Consider the following 21,726-nt stretch of genomic DNA (forward strand, 5'->3'; position numbering starts at 1 on the left):
TAAAGTCCCGGGCAAACCACTTTATAAACTCATGTGAGATAATATTAACTTAGCTGAGCAATAAAAATTGAATTTGTTTTTTTTTCCCGATGTTAATTGATCAGTTTGGTTCTCTTCACTGACTGTTTTTTATTTCATTTAATTTATTTACCTATGCATATATTTGGCTCACAAGTGAGAGTTTTATTCCAGTAGAATTAATTTATCCACTATCACATATCACACACTAATTGACTGATGAAGTTTAAGTAGTGTAAATATACATCAACTTAGCAACACATAAATTTATAATAACTGGAGTGTGAACAATCTATATCTATTTGTGTGTCCATTACTATGCGAATTCATTAATAGTTTAAGTACCGGATCCGGTTCGTTTTTAAATAAAAAGTAGAGTATATTATCAGATTTTATTCTCTCCTCTTATGAAATGTATGTATATTGAGACATTGAGACATTATAGATAATTTTATTGTATCAACTGCATTTATTTATTGTTTTTTACAATTTTGTTTTATCAGTAAAAATATATTTATTTTAACATCTGAGTATTTGTCATTTATACCATTCAAATTGACCGTATATCAATTATTTTATTATAATTCAACATATATTGGAACAACTATTTGGGTCTTTTAAATAATAATAATCACATCCAATAATATCCAACGTTAAACACATAGTTGGAACATACTTGCTCAATGAACCTATATATTTTTTTACAACCTTAAATAATTTATTCTAGTACACCAGGCGAATTAAGCCTGTAAATCTGCCCTGAAGACGCTGGAGAGAGAGACCCTAACTACCCCAAATATTCAAGGTATCAACCCGGAGCAATTGCCAGTGGATCCTAGATGCATGACCATTGGTCTGTCCGACTACCATATGGTTCAGAACCGTGTCACAACCTACCTTGTCAGTGGTTCCCGGATCCTATTCGAGATACCTCTCATACTCTGGAACAAACAGGGAACCTTTGATAAATCCTTGCTCCCTATAGAGGTGGCGATTCTTGTTGTTCTCTGTGAACTTAGAGGAGGTATTGGCTAAATTGAAGTTGTCGTTTGTATCTGCCATAGCTGATTCTGTTATGGCCTCCGGAACTTTTATCTTGTACTCTATGCTACTCACTGTATTACACATACCCTCTAATGTAATCACTTACAGAGCTTATTTTATTTAGAAATGTATAGCTATCACCCTAAGTGTTATTTACATACGGCTAGATTTAGAGTTTTGTCGGTAACGACCCGCGTAGCTAATGCTGGCTTTTTTCCCCCCGCACCTTTTAAATACCGCTGGTATTTAGGGTTCACAGAATGGCTGCGTTTTCAGTGCGTTAGGCTCCAAAAAGGGAGCGTAGAGCATAATTTACCGCCACTGCAACTCTCAATACAAGCGGTGCTTACGGACGCGGCCAGCTTCAAAAATGTGCTCGTGCACAATTCCCCCATAGGAATTAATGGGGCATTTTGAGCTGAAAAAAAACCTAACACCTGCAAAAAAGCAGCGTTCAGCTCCTAACGCAGCCCCATTGTTTCCTATGGGGAAACAGTTTCTATGTCTGCACCTAACACCCTAACATGTACCCCGAGTCTAAACACCCCTAACCTTACACTTATTAACCCATAATCTGCCGCCCCCGCTATCGCTGACCCCTGCATATTATTATTAACCCCTAATCTGCCGCTCCATACACCGCCGCAACCTACGTTATCCCTATGTACCCCTAATCTGCTGCCCATAACACCGCCGACCCCTATATTATATTTATTAACCCCTAATCTGCCCCCCACAACGTCGCCTCCACCTACCTACAATTATTAACCCCTAATCTGCCGACCGGACCTCACCACTACTATAATAAATGTATTAACCCCTAATCCGCCTCACTCCCGCCTCAATAACCCTATAATAAATAGTATTAACCCCTAATCTGCCCTCCCTAACATCACCGACACCTAACTTCAAGTATTAACCCCTAATCTGCCGACCGGACCTCACCGCTACTCTAATAAATGTATTAACCCCTAAAGCTAAGTCTAACTCTAACACTAACACCCCCCTAAGTTAAATATAATTTAAATCTAACAAAATAAATTAACTCTTATTAAATAAATTATTCCTATTTAAAGCTATATACTTACCTGTAAAATAAACCCTAATATAGCTACAATATAAATTATAATTATATTGTAGCTATTTTAGGATTAATATTTATTTTACAGGCAACTTTGTAATTATTTTAACCAGGTACAATAGCTATTAAATAGTTAATAACTATTTAATGGCTACCTAGTTAAAATAATTACAAAATTACCTGTAAAATAAATCCTAACCTAAGTTACAATTAAACCTAACACTACACTATCAATAAATTAATGAAATAAAATACCTACAATTATCTACAATTAAACCTAACACTACACTATCAATAAATTAATTAAATACAATACCTACAAATAAATACAATTAAATAAACTAGCTAAAGTACAAAAAATAAAAAAGAACTAAGTTACAAAAAATAACAAAATATTTACAAACATTAGAAAAATATTACAACAATTTTAAACTAATTACACCTACTCTAAGCCCCCTAATAAAATAACAAAGCCCCCCAAAATAAAAAAAATGACCTACTCTATTCTAAAATTAAAATAGAAAAGCTCTTTTACCTTACCAACCCTTAAAAGGGCCCTTTGCGGGGCTTTCCCTGAAAGAATTCTGCTCTTTTGCCTGTAAAAAAAACATACAATACCCCCCCAACATTACAACCCACCACCCACATACCCCTAATCTAACCCAAACCCCCCTTAAATAAACCGAACACTAAGCCCCTGAAGATCTCCCTACCTTGTCTTCACCACACCGGGTCCCGATCGGTCCAGAAGAGCCTCCGAAGTGTTCATCCAAGCCCAAGCGGGGGCTAAAGAGTGACGTCCATCCTCCGGCTGAAGTCTTGATCCAAGCGGCGGCTAAAGAATTCCATCTTCGGGCAGAAGTCTTCATCCTATCCGGGCAGAAGAGTCGATCCAAGCCGCATCTTCTATGTTCTTCCATCCGATGACGACCGGCTCCATCTTGAAGACCTCTGGCGCGGATCCATCCTCTTCTTCCGACAACTAGATGATGAATGAAGGTTACTTTAAGGGACGTCATCCAAGATGGCGTCCCTTGAATTCCGATTGGCTGATAGGATTCTATCAGCCAATCGGAATTAAGGTAGGAAAATTTTGATTGGCTGATGGAATCAGCCAATCAGATTCAAGTTCAATCCGATTGGCTGATCCAATCAGCCAATCAGATTGAGCTCACATTCTATTGGCTGTTCCGATCAGTCAATAGAATGCGAGCTAAATCTGATTGGCTGATCCAATCAGCCAATCGGATTGAACTTGAATCTGATTGGCTGATTCCATCAGCCAATCAGAATTTTTCTACCTTAATTCCAATTGGCTGATAGAATCCTATCAGCCAATCGGAATTCGAGGGACGCCATCTTGGATGACGTCCCTTAAAGGAGCCTTCATTCGTCTGTAGTCCGTCGGGCCAGCAGGATGTTCCGCGTCGGAGGTCTGCAAGATGGATCCTGAAGAAAGAAGATTGAAGACCCCGCTTGGAAGATGACATCGCCCGGATGGAAGACTTCTTCAGCGCCGCTTGGAGGATCACTTCATCGGATGGAAGACTTCTTCAGCGCCGCCTTGGAGGATCACTTCATCGGATGGAAGATTTCTTCAGCACCCTTTGGGGAATCACTTCTGCCGCTTAGGAGGTCCTTTTCAGTTCCATCGGTGGCTCGGCTGAGTGAAGACGACTCAAGGCAGGATGATCTTCAGGGGGGTAGTGTTAGGTTTTTTTTAAGGGGGGTTTGGGTTAAATTAGGGGTATGTGGGTGGTGGGTTTTAATGTTGGGGGGGTTGTATTTTTCTTTTACAGGCAAAAGAGCAGTTTTCTTTGGGGCATGCCCCACAAAAGGTCCTTTTAAGGGCTGGTAAGGTAAAAGAGCTTTGAACTTTTTTAATTTAGAATAGGGTAGGGCATTTTTTTATTTTGGGGGTCTTTGTTATTTTATTAGGGGGCTTAGAGTAGGTGTAATTAGTTTAAAATTGTTGTAATACTTTTCTTATGTTTGTAAATATTTTTTTATTTTTTGTAACTTAGTCCTTTTTAATTTTTTGTACTTTAGTTAGTTTATTTAATTGTATTTATTTGTAGGTATTGTATTTAATTAATTTATTGATAGTGTAGTGTTAGGTTTAATTGTGGACAATTGTAGGTATTTTATTTAATTAATTTATTGATAGTGTAGTGTTAGGTTTAATTGTAACTTAGGTTAGGATTTATTTTACAGGTAATTTTGTAATTAATTTAACTAGGCAGCTATTAAATAGTTATTAACTATTTAATAGCTATTGTACCTGGTTAAAATAAATACAAAGTTGCCTGTAAAATAAATATTAATCCTAAAATAGCTACAATATAATTATAATTTATATTGTAGCTATATTAGGGTTTATTTTACCGGTAAGTATTTAGCTTTAAATAGGAATAAGTTATTTAATAAGAGTTAATTTATTTTGTTAAATTTAAATTATATTTAACTTAGGGGGGTGTTAGTGTTAAGGTTAGACTTAGCTTTAGGGGTTAATACATTTATTAGAGAAGCGGTGAGGTCCGGTCGGCAGATTAGAGGTTAATACTTGAAGTTAGGTGTCGGCGATGTTAGGGAGGGCAGATTAGGGGTTAATACTATTTTTATAGGGTTAGTGAGGCGGGAGTGAGGCCGATTAGGGGTTAATAACTTTATTATAGTAGCGGTGAGGTCCGGTCGGCAGATTAGGGGTTAATAATTGTAGGTAGGTGGCGGCGAGGTTGGGGGCGGCAGATTAGGGGTTAATAAATATAATATAGGGGTCGGCAGTGTTAGGGGCAGCAGATTAGGGGTACATAGGGATAACGTAGGTGGCGGTGGTGTGCGGTCGGCAGATTAGGGGTTAAAAAATTTTAATAGAGTGGCGGCGATGTGGGGAGGCCTCGGTTTAGGGGTACATAGGTAGTTTATGGGTGTTAGTGTACTTTAGAGCACAGTAGTTAAGAGCTTTATGAACCGGCGTTAGCCCAGAAAGCTCTTAACTCCTGGCTTTTTCCTGTGGCTGGAGTTTTGTCGTTAGATTTCTAACGCTCACTTCAGCCATGACTCTAAATACCGGCGTTAGAAAGATCCCATTGAAAAGATAGGATACGCAAATGGTGTAGGGGGATCTGCCGTATGGAAAAGTCGCGGCTGGAAAGTGAGCGTTAGACCCTTTCCTGACTCTAAATACCAGCGGGCGGTAAAAACCAGCGTTAGGAGCCTCTAACGCTGGTTTTGACGGCTAACGCCAAACTCTAAATCTAGGCAATAGTTTGGTTCAGGGGGGCTACTTTTATTAACCATCTCCCTTTCTCATATTTACTTAAGTGAGGATGGGTTATTTTCTAACAAACTCAGAATTGACATATACAGTTACACTTAACTATTGTGGTACATACCCCAAGTGGGTGGTTTGGCTTCTACCCCCTAGACCCTGCCTATTGACCTGTAAAGCTGTTATGATTTTATATATATTCATCTGTGAATGTCTGTTATTCTCTGCTCTGGACCCATTCTAAAAGCCTTTTATTTTATTTTTATTTTAATACAAAGTTATATATGTAGGTATTAATATGCTGTTAGGGCTCCCATTTTTCCATCAAAGCTCCACTTCATGAGATACTCAACCACGCTTTTGTATGTCACACAATATATACCATATGTCTAGTGAATAGTCCTGTACAGATAAGTGTTAAAGAATTGTAGGGGTTGGTATACCTCTGGCAGTTTGTGTGTTCCACTAGCTCTGCATAGCCCAGAAATCTGACAATGACTTGGTAAGCAATTTAAGAAAACATAATTATTAACATATATATGTGTTACAGAGGTCTATATCTTCTAATGCTCAGCTTCATGAAGTTGGTATATGCTATATTGGTTATTCCTCCTGATTTTCTTCATATAGCACATTGCTTAGAGGCAATCATACTGACAGGTGCCCTTCATCTTAGTTAACATTCCTCACAGGTTTCCCTAGGACTAGGTTAATGATTATTATACGTGTGGTAATGAACTATACTATTGATGCGGCACTCTCTGGTAAGGGATATCTTAGACAACTGGGCCCTCTGGTACTTTTGCTCAATGTTCATGGGTCTCCATACATATATATTATGCCCCTATCATTCTGAATTAGCACTATGTGCGTCCTACTATGGTAATTCTTAAGGGACATAACATTATGGAGGGAATTTTTGTGGCAGCCTAATGGTTTGGAGTCTCCCTGTTTGAGTGTCTTCACCAAGTGGCATATAGTATATATTAATATATATTTTTTTTTCCTTGCCCTTACACGCAATCTCGTTGGGAGCTGCCTTCCCTCGTTTTATGCCCAACAGCCCTAGGGACCCAAAAGCCCTCCAAGACTGATATTCTAACTTGCTCCACCCCCCTCCCCCATTTTAGAGCGGCTCTGGCCCGCTGAATTCCCCCCCTCTAAAAAAATAAAACCTTGCTACTAACCCCCCATTTCACCCCAATCTGTTCTGAATAGATAAACCATTCTGGAGATCATTACTATTTTTCCTAAGTTAAAGGTTAAAAAAAAATTAGGTCTCATAATTATATGCTCCAGTTACCCTTATCTACCACACTTGAATTTCTTTCTATATTTAATTTTATATATCATACGTTTTATGATCCACATGTCAGATATACTGTTATATCCCTTGTTAGAATCCATTTTCTGGCTGTTGAACTTGCTGTTCTGTAAACTAAAAGCCTTCATTGGCATGTATTTACCACCGCTGTAGATCAGACTCAGTAATTTTAATGGTAATAAGGGTATCCTTATGTTTTAGTTCAATTATACTTTCTGTACGAGAAATGTATAGATATTCTTGTCAAGTCTAATTTGTACCTGGACATATTTTTCTGTTTTGTTGTTATCACTTTTTACCTCTATAAAAAATATTAAAAAAAAAAAAAACAAATCTAAATAAAACCTACTATTAATAACTAAATAATTCCTATTTAAAACTAAATACTTAACTGTAAAATGAACCCTAAGCTAGATACAATATAACTAATAGTTATATTATATCTAGCTTATGTTTTATTTTTATTTTACAGGCAACTTTGTATTTATTTTAACTAGGTAGAATAGTTACTAAATAGTTATTAACTATTTACTAACTACCTAGCTAAAATAAATACACATTTACCTGTAAAATAAAACCTAACTTGTCTTACACTAACACCTACCATGACACTACAATGAAATAAATTACATAAAATAAATACAATTAAATAAATTACAAAAAAACAAACACTAAATTACACAAAATAAAAAACAAATTACAAGATATTTAAACTAATTACTCCTAATCTAATAGCCCTATCAAAATAAAAAGCCCCCCCCCCAAAAAAAAAAACAAAAAAAACCTAGCCTAAACTAAACTACCAATAGCCCTTAAAAGGGCCTTTTGCGGGGCATTGCCCCAAAGAAATCAGCTCTTTTATCTGTAAAAAAAAATACAAACAACCCCCCAACAGTAAAAACCCACCACCCACACAACCAAACCCCCCAAATCCTATCTAATAAAACCTAAGCTCCCCATTGCCCTGAAAAGGGCATTTGGATGGGCATTGCCCTTAAAAGGGCATTTAGCTCTATTGCTGCCCAAACCCTAATCTAAAACTAAAACCCACCCAATAAACCCTTAAAAATACCGAACACTAATCCCCAAAGATCCACTTACAGTTTTGAACAGCTGACATCTATCATCAACGAAGCCGGGAGAAGACCTCAACGAAGCTGGGAGAAGTCCTCAACGAAGCCGGGAGAAGTCTTCATCCAAGCCAGGAGAAGTGGTCCTCCAGACGGGCAGAAGTCTTCATCCAGATGGCATCTTCTAACTTCATCCATCCGGCACTGAGCATCCTCTTCTTCTGACGACTCCCGACGAATGAAGGTTCCTTTAAGTGATGTCATCCAAGATGGTGTCCCTTAGATTCCGATTGGCTGATAGAATTCTATCAGTCAATTGAAATTAAGGTTGAAACAAATTGTCTTGAAGATGGACCCGCTCCACGCCGGATGGATGAAGATAGAAGATGCTGTCTGGATGAAGACTTCTGCCCGTCTGGAGGACCACTTCTCCCGGCTTGGATGAAGACTTCTCCCGGCTTTGTTGAGGACTTCTCCCGGCTTCGTTGAGGACTTCTCCCAGCTTCGTTGACGAAGGATGTCGGCTCTTCAAAACTGTAAGTGGATCTTCGGGGGGAGTTCCAAGTGCTGAGCTTTATTTAATCTTCTTTAGTAGTCTAATTGGGAGGCTGCAAAATAAATATGTCAACTTCTGAAGGAAGGACATTTTTAGGGCCATGATTTTTTCCTAGCAATGATATAGACTGGAAGTTCCAATTAGATTTAAGGATTTGCAATTTGGTCAAAAGGGGAGTATAGTTCAGTGACTTGCCCTCATAGGAGGCAGGTGAGGCAGTGCCGCACCTGCAAATGTAGGAGGAAAGGTTTTAATAATAATGAAAAAAAATCTCTTTTTTTTTTGTACATTTGCATCAATTTACACACCATGTTGTGCAATGGAGAGGCTGTGAGCCGTTCAGCTGCCCTCAATCACGCAACATGGATTTGTGTATCAGCGAGCAGAAGGAGCTAGCGCCACCCAGTGGTACTACTTATGGCTAGCTCCTCGCATGGCACATTATGCTCCCAGAGGCTTTTCTCTGAGCAGCCTCGGGACTTGGGGAGCCAATCAGATCTGGAGTGTTATCACATGAAGAGACGAGATTGGTGCACTCTGTACTGACTGGACTGGAGGCTGTTCCACTTCCTTCCTAGTACTGCGAAGGAAGCAGAGCCTCAGCCTGGCAGGAAGGTAACGTGTGACACTGTGACTGTGTCTTTGAGACAGACTCTGTGTGTGTCCGTCCTAGGATTGTGTGGGAGATAGTGGGCTGGCTCACTGTCACCTGTACTAGTGTGCTTTCAGAATCTGTAATGATTGAGGCCTTGCTATATCTCTACCAGGTAAGAGAGGAATCTGGAATTGTTTGCTATGGCTCAGTAGTGATCAAAGTACAACGGTCTAATGACAGCAGCACTGCAGGCTTCTGTGTTATTGTGGTAGGTAAAGCTGGGGACAATCTATTTTGCTGCTTTTAACTCTTTAAAAACATTAAATCAATCTGTACTATTAACACTGGGGTTGCTAAAGGGTGGGCAGGGGATATCACCCCCCTCTACAGGATAGTTTTCACAATGCTGAAGAAAATATTATATGCTAAAGAATTGTATTATTGCACTGTTGTTTGTAAATAACTGTTTACCCTTGCAGCAACTTTGCAATATATGTTCATAATTTATTTTGTCCCCTTTTCATGTAATTTAGCTCTGAAAATTAAACAATTTTTAATTCTCAGAACTTGAAATGCAACCTGAAATATCAAGGCTCTACACAAAGAGTCTTCCTTTTGTGTGGTTGCAAGCTTAATATTTTTGGCTTGTTTAGTAAGGGCCCCCAATATTTCTAGTGGTGACCCTGCCCTCCACCTTCAGTATTGTATTCAGTATCATGTAAATGTTAGTCCGACACCTGTCCTTGATATATGCTATTGCGCCCGTTACTAAAATGTAATGCATGTAGAAGAAATCAAAATGTGTATGTATTATATCAAGTCTTTATTTCTAGATAACATAAGTGGCAAGCTTTATTTGGGTTAGTTTGGGATGGCAATGGCAATAACAAATTAGGCAAGGAAAATCAAGGTGTTTAGATTAGAATCACTACAAGAAACCACATTGGCCAACCAGATTGATGCGAATTGTTTCCTTGTCATTAGCTGCCTTGATGGATGATGTGCCAATAAATGAGAGTACTGTGTAGACCCATAGGTCTGTAACAGCTGCATCCTTAATGTTCATATTCGTGTTGAATGAGTATAAATAGTGGTACTGCATTTGCCTAAACAAGAGTTTGATTAGTTTCTTACCTGTATGCATGTGCTGTAAAGAATTCTAATCATCATTGTGCAACCTGCTAATTTAATCGTTAATTTAAGTGACCTCTATTGGGTTCATATATGTGTTTCTCGGGTGTATCATAGCAAGTGCCACACCAGCCTCTTATCTCACCGCACGTCACTGGTATAGTTATCATGAATAGTTTTCAAGATAGTATAAGAGATGTGGATTCCCAGATGTTTTTAGTAGAATCTCCATACCTTTTAAATTTATAGAGGTTCATTACTTGTTGCAGGTAATTTTCTTAATAGCCCCATGTTTAGATTTTAGTTTTAGTAGAGTTTTATTTATAATAGGACATTTTGCCAGGAGTCTAACACCAAGATTACAAGTTATGCGCTAAACCAGGTGCGTAAATAATGCAGAAAAATGAGCATTATTGCACTTTCCATAGGGCTGCCATCCATTACAAGTTACAGAAAACCTCCTTGTGCTGTAAGATATGGTGTGATAAGCTCCATACCGCACAAAACCCAAGGCCTGACTTGACGTGCTCGTGCACTTTTTCCCCCATAGATTGTGCGATTGCAAAATGGAGATCGCCGTAAGGCAACCCCATTGATATCTATGGGGAAAATAAAAACAGAATAATTGAGCGCTAAAAATATTATCCTTCAAGGCCAAGCTACAAATCTGCCCCTCTTAAGCAGATAAAAGAACCTTATACTCAAAAACAAATTTAGCTGGCACTCCAACAGGGGATCAAAGGATAAATATATGGAAGTACACAGATAATATGTAAGTGTGAACATACACAGAAGATGTATAAAAATGAGAGTGTATACAGAAAATATCAGAATTATATATTTAATGTGCAAAACTCAGATAAAAAGTGCTAATATGTAAGAACAATATAGGGACGTCTCCCTAAATGCTGAGTAAACATTTAAATGTCTGTTAAAAGGTACCTTTAGAAGAATACAACTTGGGTGTGAAATCAAATGTCAGTTTTCTTCCATAAAAACAAAGTGGTTTGGGGATTATGGGAAGAATGTTCCTAGCCCAATATGAGCTGAGTGCGAACCTCGTGCTATTCCGACGCTAAATTGACAATCTGATTATCATATAGAATGACAGCAAAACATTTCTTCACTCCTTTCTTGAGGATATGAATAATAACACAAATAAAATCAGTAAAGAAAATATAAAATTTTTAGACATTAGGGCATATGTATCAATGTGTGAGCGGACATGATACGAAGTAGCGTATCATGTCCGCTGCACATCACTACACATCGATAAATGCCAACAGCATAGGCTGTCAGAATTTATCGGCCACTAGCAGAGGGTGTCAATCAACCCGATTGTATTCGATCGGGTTGATTTCTGTCCGCTGCCTCAGAGCAGACGGACAGATTATGGAAAAGCGGACTTTAGACCCCTAATTCATAACTTCTTCAAAACTTACGAAGCTTGATAAATATGTCCCTTAGACATAGAAGTCAAAGATAGCAATTTAGAAACAAGATCTAATTTCAAGGAAGTGGACGTCAATAATTTAATACATTCAAATAGCTGCCATCTACTGCAACTGCTCAAATATAACAGACTACCAAGAACAGGCAGAAATTTTGGAGCAGAAATTTATGTAAAAAGGGTACCCTAAAGAAAACTTACAAAATACAAAATAAATTGTTAAACAGAAACAACGTAAAGAAATTCTAGAATACAAAAACAAGAATAAAAAAACATATCAAAACCTAATTGATAATGAGTGTATAGATGTTCCATTAATCACCCTGTACTGTCCTCACTAACTGATAGCTAGACAGCTAGTTAAAAAACCAGACAGAAATAGCTTTGTGTTTATTGCAAACTGATTTTACTTCTGAATCGCTATTTTGTAAAACTGCAATACAATAAGAAAAGTTGAAATTACAATATGTAGTTACACGTGGTGCTTGCAATACATACAATAATACATGTTTCTAACACAGAGAGCTTACATTTAAACCTTACAGCAAATAGTAATGCAATTCAAATGCACAATGAACTCTTAGCAAACAATAAATAACTTACAGGCATATGTATATTTAGAGGGAAATATGAAGAGCTGATTTCCATGCTTCTTGAAGCTAAGATGGCTGATGAGAAACTAAAAGTAAAACTTTTTATTAACAAACTTTATTAACACTTCCTGTTTTATTCTTGAGAGGAACCAAGCTGCAATTGCAACATGAAACCACCAGATGTCATCAACATGAACATAATAAGCATATAATAGACAAAACACTCCCTGCCTGGTATAAACATATACCACTATTACATGATCTATAAATTATTATTAAATTCAACCAGATAACTCTTTACTTTGAAAAAGAACAATCAAATCTGACACAGGTCTGAGGTATACTTTAGCAGTCCCTTGTTTAATGATTTTGACCTCTACTTTCACCACTAGGAATGGCTTTTACAATAAGACTCATTGTCCATCCATTGCGCTTTACTTGAGAGTCTTTCAACAATACAAGATCTCCTTCTTGAACGTTTTGTTTCTCTTTCCATTTTCTATATTTCCATGTTTGGATACATTTGATAGTCACTGTTTCAGCTTGCAAGAAATCTAATGAATGGCATAACCCTTTGCAGCAATGCCAGCCTGTACATGACTCCTTTTGAGTGCTGCTGGAAAATGACTTGGCAATGTGAATAAGTGTTGCTATACCTCTCACAAGGGACTTCCACTTTGAGAATCTGAGAAATGTGAGTCTAACTGGCGTTCATACACTTCAGTTTTTAAAGCTGTCACTTCAGGTATGATCTCACTGTCAGAATCTGGTTCAATGAGGTCAAATACTTTAGCTTCAGATTGATCGCTAGTATCTGCCTGATGTAAGAAATCTGTGCCTGAGAACCAGTTGGTATGTTTTAGGTGAGCTGCCTGAATTGGTCTTGTACCATGATCTGCTGGATTCTGACTGGTGTTAATATAATGCCACTGATCTGGATTAGTAGATTTTCTAATACGAATTATTCTGTTTCAGACATATACATGAAATCTCCTACAAGTATTGTGAATATAACCTAACACAATTTTGCTATCAGTGTAATATTTAACTGCATAAAGTTTAATGTCCATTTCTTCAGTAATAAGTTCAGCTAGCTCAACTGACAAAACAGCTGCACATAATTCTAGACGTGGCACTGTATGGGCTGGTCTTGGAGCTAGTTTAGATTTGCCCATAATAAAGCCTACATGACATTGACCACTACTGTCTATGACTCTGAGATATGCCACAGCTGCTATCACTACTGTAGAAGCATCAGAAAAAACACATACCTCCTTTCTCACTGTGGACGATAGTGACACCGGCAAATAGGGTCTGGGAATACTGAGATCTTCAAGATGGATCAGGTCTTCTGTCCATGCTCTCCATTGAGCTTCTCTATCTGGTAAGAGTGGGGAATCCCAGTCATATTGGTCTGTTGAGAGTTCTCTGACTAAAGATTTACCTTGCATAGTGATTGGAGATGCAAACCCAAGTGGGTCATAAAGACAGTTTACTGTAGCCAGGATACCTCTCCATGTGAAAGGTTTTACCTCTTTAGACACTTGAAAGGTGAAACTGTTGGTCTGTAAGTTCCAACTTACTCCTAAGCTCCTTTGGAGGGGTAGAGGATCGACACCTAGAACAAGGTCCTTTAGATCTTTAGCTCTGTCATCTGCGGGAAATGCTTCCATTACTGGACTTCTGTTGGATGCCACTTTGTGTAGCTTGAGATTCAATCCTGCGAGCATGTCCTTAGCCCTCTGCAGAATACTGATTGCTTCAGCTTTAGTAGGCACAGATGCGAGTCCATCATCTACATAGAAATTCCTCAAGATAAACTGTTCTACATCTTCGCCATACTCACTCTTTCCTTGCTTTACTATTTGTCTTAGACCATAAATGGCTATGGCTGGAGAAGGGCTGTTTCCAAAGACATGTACCTTCATCCTGAACTCTGTAATTTCTTTGTTAAGGTCATTGTCACAAAACCAAAGAAATCTCAAATAGTTATGGTGATCTTCTCTAACCATGAAACAGTGAAACATTTGTTGTACATCAGTGGTAATTGCAACTTGTTCTTTGCGGAAACGTAAAAGGACACCTAGTAGTGTATTATTTAAATCAGGCTCACTGAGGAGTGTGTCATTCAGTGAGATGCCTTCAAACTGAGCACTTGAGTCAAAAACTACTCTGATCTGTCCTGTCTTCTGAGGGTGATAGACACCAAAGATTGGTAGGTACCAGCACTCCTCACCTGGTTCCAATGGTGGGGCAGGTTCTGCTTGGTCATGGTCAAAGATCTTTTGCATAAAGTTAACAAAATGTTCCTTTATTTCAGGTTTTTTCACAAAGGAACGCTGTAGAGCAAGGAGTATTTTCTGGGCTTGCTCTACGTTGTTTGGTAGTCTAAGTCGAGGTGAGCGAAATGGTAGGGGTGCTACCCAGTAATTTGCTTCATCAATAAACATCTCTTTTTCAACTACATCAAGGAACATACCATTTTGAATAGACATAGCAGGTTTGTCATCGTTTGGAGTAGTAACAAACACATTATCATCTAAACTGCCCACATTGTGAGTTGCAGTTTCTAAATAACACAATGAGGGGGTGTATGACTGTTGTTTACAAGCATTAAAAGTCTCTTTTACCTGTATATAGCTAGTGCATGGGCTGAACAGAGAAGTGCGCCCACTAGGCAGCACATTTGTCTCGAAAGAGTTCACATCTGCTGATCTATGAGCTCCTCCTAAGCATACTTCCACAACTATGACCCAACCTAAGTCTAAATGTTGTGCATAAGGACTGTTATGAGGCCCATTAATCTGATCACGTACTTTGTGCACCTTCAGAATGTCTCTTCCTAACAAGAGAAGTATTTGTGCGTTAGGGTAAAGTGCTGGGATCTTGTCTGTTAATGATTTCAGATGAGGGAAATGCTGTATAATCTCAGGTGTTGGAATTTCTGACCTGTCATCAGGTATCATGTCACATTCAATGAGTGTGAGGAGTTTTATGTGTGTTTTCCCATCAATAGACTGAACAGTAAAGTTGGGTACCCTACACCCTGTTTTCTCAGTAATGCCTGAGCATGTTCTTAGAGTGTAGGAAAATGTTTCACCACTAATGTTGAACACATCACAAAACTCTGATTTGGCTAAAGAACGGTTATTTTGATCATCTAACACTGTATACATTTTTACAGAACAGTCAGGTTTGTTAGAGGGATATACAGTCACTAAACAAATCTTGGAACATGATCTGGGCCTTGTCCCTTTCCCGCATACTTCTGTACACTTGGATACAATAGTGGGTGGAGTAGCTTCCTCTTGCTCCCCGCCTTGCTCTCTCTTAGGTAAAGGAGTCTCTACTACCCAGGGAGCTGGACCTGGATGCAAAGCTGAAGTATGTTGGTCACTGTTGCATTCTCTGCATCTTATGTTATTTTTGCAGTCTTTGGCAATGTGTCTGGTGGAAGCACAACATCTAAAGCAGATAGAATTCTCCTTCAGGTAAGCTTTACGTTCATCAATATGCTTGCTTCTGAACCCACGAGACTTTGACAGTGGGTGTGGTTTATTATGAATTGGACATGGACTATCTGATTCCATGGATTTCCTTGCAGGGCTGTTCACTTGTGGAGTTGCATTAGTAGCTGACACGTCTGTCTTTCTTACTGACACTGTTGGTCTGTTACTGTACCTTGTTCCTGTTTTCTCTGTATTTGCTGGAACTTGGTTGCTGCATGTTGAGAATATGAAGCTTGGATCATTTCTGGTCTTTGCTTGGTTGACAATAAATCTGGTGAAGAAACTGAATGGTGGGAAGGAGACATGATGGTCTTCTTTGTACTTGGAACCTTGAAAAATCCACTTTTCTTGCAGGCTATATGGCAGTTTTTCAATAATTGGTTTGATGCCACGGGCTGTGTCTAGGTATGCCAGTCCTGGCAAAAAGCCTCATGTCTTAGCTGCATTCACCTCCAACAACATGTCACCAAGTTCTCTTAACTTTATGTTGTCTTTGAGATTTTGGGGAAGTTTTCTAGCTTCTTTAACAGTGCATTCTCAATAGCTTCAGGGCTGCCATAACATTCTTCTAGCCTCTGCCATACCATTTTAACTCCATCAATTGGGTTATGAACATGCACTGACCTGATTCTCTTAGCCTGTTGAGATGACTCTGGACCAAGCCACTTAGTCAAAAGATCTAGCTCTTCTCTGGCTGTAAGATTAAGATCTCTGGTGACACCTTGGAATGATGTCTTCCATGCCCAGTAGTTCTCTGGTTGATCATAAAATGTTAGTAGCCCTGTACTCACTAACTCTCAACGAATCAGGTGCTTTGCTAGGTCAATAGTCTCTGAAGTTCCTAATGTACTATTTCTGAGAGGGGATATGTGAGAGTCCATATAATGTGATGGATGTTGTGGATTAGCATAGCCTCTGCTTTCTTGAAAGCGCACCCTTGGTGTTGAGACATTTGCAGTGTCAGTCTGGGAAGGAGGGTGCAAGTCAGGAATACTTGGAGTGGACTGTAAATATGTTGAGTCAGGAAACTGTGGTATTATGATGGACATAGGTTGAATAGGAGCATGCTCTGTTTTATCTTGGTCCAGAGCATGGTTCTGTACATACTCACGAGTCCTTTATATAGAATCATGGGTAGTTATTTCTGCAAAATCTTGAAGTGGTTCCTCTTCAAGTTCAGCTGCTGCTTCATAGACTGCTGCTTCTGCAGATGCTGCAACTACTGCCCATTTGAATCTTTAGCACATGCATATTAGCTTCTAACTCTGCCTTGCGTTGCGCTGTTTCAGCTTCCATATCTGCTTTGCGCCTAGCTGCTTCTGCTTCCATATCTGCTTTGCATCTAGCTGCCTCTGCTTCCATATCTGCTTTGTGCCTAGCTGCCTCTGCTTCCATATCTGCTTTGCGCCTAGCTGCCTCTGCTTCCATATCTGTTTTGCGCCTTGCTGCCTCTGCTTCTAGTGCTGCTTTCTGCTTTATCATGTGTGCTTTTTCAGCATAAGAAATTTGTGCCTGGGCTGCTTGCGCTTTAGCCAAGCTCTGAGTCCTGCAGAACTGGCTGATGATCTGCTGGAGCGCATTGAATATTTAGAGCCAGAGGCATAGGATCTGGTCTCTAAAGTTTGCTGCGTCATATCAACATTCTTATCTTGGTTCATAGTGATCAGGTTAAAGTAGTGCAATATTTTAAATGCAGTTCTTGTGCAAATTATTTTTACTGCCTTTCACTTTAAATTACAGGTCTTGTATGGTTGCTTGTTATTTACTGTTTTTTACTTTAAAATGCAGCCTTTGTATCTTGCTTGTTATTTCTTCTCACTTTACAATGCAGCTCTGTATCTTCCCTTGATATAGCATGCCTTTTTACTTTACAATACAGCTCCTATATCTTGCCTTGATATAGCATGCCTTTTTACTGTACTGTCCTCACTAAATGATAGCTAGACAGCTAGTTAACAAACCAGACAGAAATAGCTTTGTGTTTATTCCAAACTGATTTTACTTCTGAATAGTTATTTTGTAAAACTGCAATACAATAAGAAAAGTTGAAATTACAATATGTAGTTACACGTGGTGCTTGCAATACATACAATAATACATGTTTCTAACACAGAGAGCTTACATTTAAACCTTACAGCAAATAGCAATGCAATTCAAATGCACAATGAACTCTTAGCAAACAATAAATAACTTACAGGCATATGTATATTTAGAGGCAAATATGAAGAGCTGATTTCCATGCTTCTTGAAGCTAAGATGGCTGCTGAGAAACTGAAACTAAATTTTTTTATTAACAAACTTTATTAACACTTCCTGTTTTATTCTTGAGAGGAACTAAGCCGTAATTACAATGTAAAACCACCAGATGTCATTAACATGAACATAATAATCATATAATAGATAGAACACACCTAATATAATGATGAACATAAGGTGCTAAAAAGAATAATGAAAAAACATTGGCACGGTGCAAAATTACCCAATAATTTGCAATGAAGTGACCCCATATCCTAGAATCATTTATAGAAGGGCTAGCAATTTAAAGACCATATTAGCCCCAAGGGAGTTAAAAAATAAAAATATGAACACAGGCAAACAAATAGATCTAACTGGAAATCCACTAAAGGGCTTTTACCCATACTTTCCTGCATGTATAGTAGTAAAAAGAAAAGATTCAAATCCAATGTTACAGGAGAAACAAAACAAAAAAATCACAGACACTATCAGATGCCAAGGCAAAGGGGTCATATACAGTATCTAATAGAATGTTTGTGTCAAAAACAATACTTTGGGGAGACTACTAGAAGTCTATGAGAGAATGAGGGAACATATATGGGCAATAGAAAATGAGAAGAAACATACAGTACTATATTAACATTTTAAAGTAATCCATAATCTCTCTGACTTAAAATTTTGGGACATTTACAAACAGAGAAAAAAGTAGTAGCTGCAAACATTGAGTTTAAACTCAGAATTTAACATATCACTATTTACAGTATATGATGTCTACAAACTGTTTAATAAAATGCACTAATATGTCCTGTTATCAATATTCGATATATTGTTATTTATATAAAGTCAAGAATCTGTATAATATGATTTATTTATTGTACTTCTTTAACTATATATTCTAGAACTCTTATAATTCATATTAATATGTCCTAGAATCAATGTAAACATTTTTTAAAATTCTTTTTATATGATTTTTTTAATGAAATTTTATATGAAATAGATTCTTGTTTATATTTTTCTTTAATCCCATGATGGTTCTAGCATTACTCACTCTATTTCTTCTTATCATTTTATCTATGTAAAGTGGGGCAAAAAAGTATTTAGTCAGCCACCAATTGTGCAAGTTCTTCCACTTAAGAAGATGAGAGAGGCCTGTAATTTTCATCATAGGTATACCTCAACTATGAGAGACAAAATGTGGAAACAAATCCAGACAATTACATTATCTGATTTGGAAAGAATTTATTTGCAAATTATGGTGGAAAATAAGTATTTGGTCAATATCAAAAGTTCATCTCAATACTTTGTTATATATCCTTTGTTGGCAATGACAGAGGTCAAACGTTTTCTGTAAGTCTTCACAAGGTTGTCAAACACTGTTGCTGGTATGTTGACCCATTCTTGCATGCAGATCTCCTCTAGAGCAGTGATGTTTTGGGGCTGTCGCTGGGCAACACGGACTTTCAACTCCGTCCAAAGGTTTTCTATGGGGTTGAGATCTGGAGACTGGCTAGGACACTCCAGGACCTTGAAATGCTTCTTATGAAGTCACTCCTTCATTGCCCGGGCGGTGTGTTTGGGATCATTGTCATGCTGAAAGACCCAGCAAAGTTTCATTTTCAATGCCCTTGCTGATGAAAGGAGGTTTGTACTCAAAATCTCACGATACATGGCCCCATTCATTCTTTTATGTACACGGATCAGTCGTCCTGTTCCCTTTGCAGAGAAACAGGCCAAAAGCATGATGTTGCCACCCCCATGCTTCACAGTAGGTATGATGCTCTTTGGTTGCAACTCAGCATTCTCTCTCCTCCAAACTTGACGAGTTGTGTTTCTACCAAACAGTTCTACTTTGGTTTCATCTGACCATATGACATTCTCTCAATCCGCTTCTGGATCATCCAAATGTTCTCTAGCATACTTCAGACGGGCCCGAACATGTACTGGCTTAAGCAGGGGGACACGTCTGTCTCTGCAGAATCTGAGTCCCTGGCGGCGTAGTGTGTTACTGATGGTAGCCTTTGTTACGTTGGTCCCAGCTCTCTGCAGGTCATTCACTAGGTCCCCCTGTGTGGTTCTGGGATGTTTGCTCACCGTTCTTGTGATCATTTTTTTTATTTTTTTATTGAAGTATATTGAAAGGCATACATCAATTATGTAAATACATTTTTGCACTACATGTTACATACGATAAAGGCTTCAATGTTCCTGCAGTAGCAAAATAAACACATAAGAAATGAGAAAAAAAACAACAGGTTACATACCATGTAGACATTGTATATAGAGGGTGCCCAACACTAAGAGACCCTCTAAAAGCATTAAGGTAGAGGAAGGCAAATATAGGCCAAAAAGACAATTTTTGGATCTCATCATTATACCTCGGTTTTATAACATTTAAAATGTAGAATGTAATATATTAAATATGCTATAACAAAATAAAAATCAAAACCCCATTAATAATAATAAGTAGGAACCTTATTAGAGCCTTCCGACCCACACATCAAGGTATTAACTGCTATATATCTGGTCTCAAAAAGGCCCCTGATATATGTTGAAGGAAGAAAAACTCAGCAGGTACAATTCAAGCAGACTTACTAGTCTGATCAAAATAGGTGGGTTCCATATTATGGTGCAATATGGAATAGAAAGGGATACTAAGGGGGTGATGGAAAGTGCAGTATAAGCGAGAGAAACCGCTTTTTTAATTCTCCTAGAACTAGGAGACATATTATGGAATAGTGTGGGGGGGGGGGTGGTAAGATAAATACGATGAATGGAATATATGCCAAAGGAGACTTTCAAGGTGTAGGGCATCAATTATATAATGTTACTATGTTGAGGAGGAGAACAAGTGAAACTGTAAGGAAGACAGGGCTTGTATAGAGATTATAGACTCAGCTAGCTAGTGTTATTGATCAGTCCTGCTGATCTAAATAAAGTAGGTAAAGTCAGTACCTTGGTATTGAGAGTAAATACTAAGAGAGTAAATAGGTAGTGGTAATTCTTTTGCATCTAGGGTGAAAAAGGTTTTACTCGGGATGTTGTACCATTGACAATTGGTTGGCCTATGTACACTAAATATAGACATCATTAAACTTTGGGGGGATCAGAGTTATTGCCATTGTGAAGCGTGATTAAAACACGCTGAAGAATTTTTTGTTCTGGGAGTTAGTCTTATAGGGTGCAAAATGATAAGTTCAACTTAGTGAGGAAAGGGAAGGGTGTGTAAATCATTCTGAGATACTAAGATAGTGCTTGATATTGGGGAGATATAGTTACATACATATAGTATCTTGGCCAGTTTAATATAAAAGTACGATTGTAGCAACATTGCATCTATTGGAGTATGGGATAGGGGCATAAATCAGCTTTTATGGCAATAATATAGCTTAGCAACCATGTTAGTTGGATATGGGCCCTATATCCAACAATAGGCTATTGTGTCAAAGTTAATTACCTCCTTCCCATATGTACAATAGATAGGCAGCTACCAGTTTCTCAGCATGTCAGAACAATTTAAACTTATATGAGCATAGAAAAGAAAAGTAAACATACTCAGAGTAATTTTATGAAAGGCAATACATGTGATGGTAGAAACACGCCACACATCAACAGCAAACAGTATGAAACAATCAACTGGGTTATGATAGCAAAGAATAACATTTGAACCCCAAAACAGGCCAACCCCAAAAATGAGTAAAATACAGTGGGAAAGTTCTCTGTATGTGTCCATGATCCCTCTAATCGGCTTGTAGCCTGTGTGCGAAACAAAGCAATGGACCGGTATGTTACAAGGGAGAACATTTTACCCAACTCCAAAACGCAAAGCTAGGGAAAAAGCTGTTCTGCAGA

The sequence above is a fragment of the Bombina bombina genome, chromosome 4 (assembly GCF_027579735.1).
Source record: "Bombina bombina isolate aBomBom1 chromosome 4, aBomBom1.pri, whole genome shotgun sequence".
NCBI classification, from domain to species: Eukaryota; Metazoa; Chordata; class Amphibia; order Anura; family Bombinatoridae; genus Bombina; species Bombina bombina.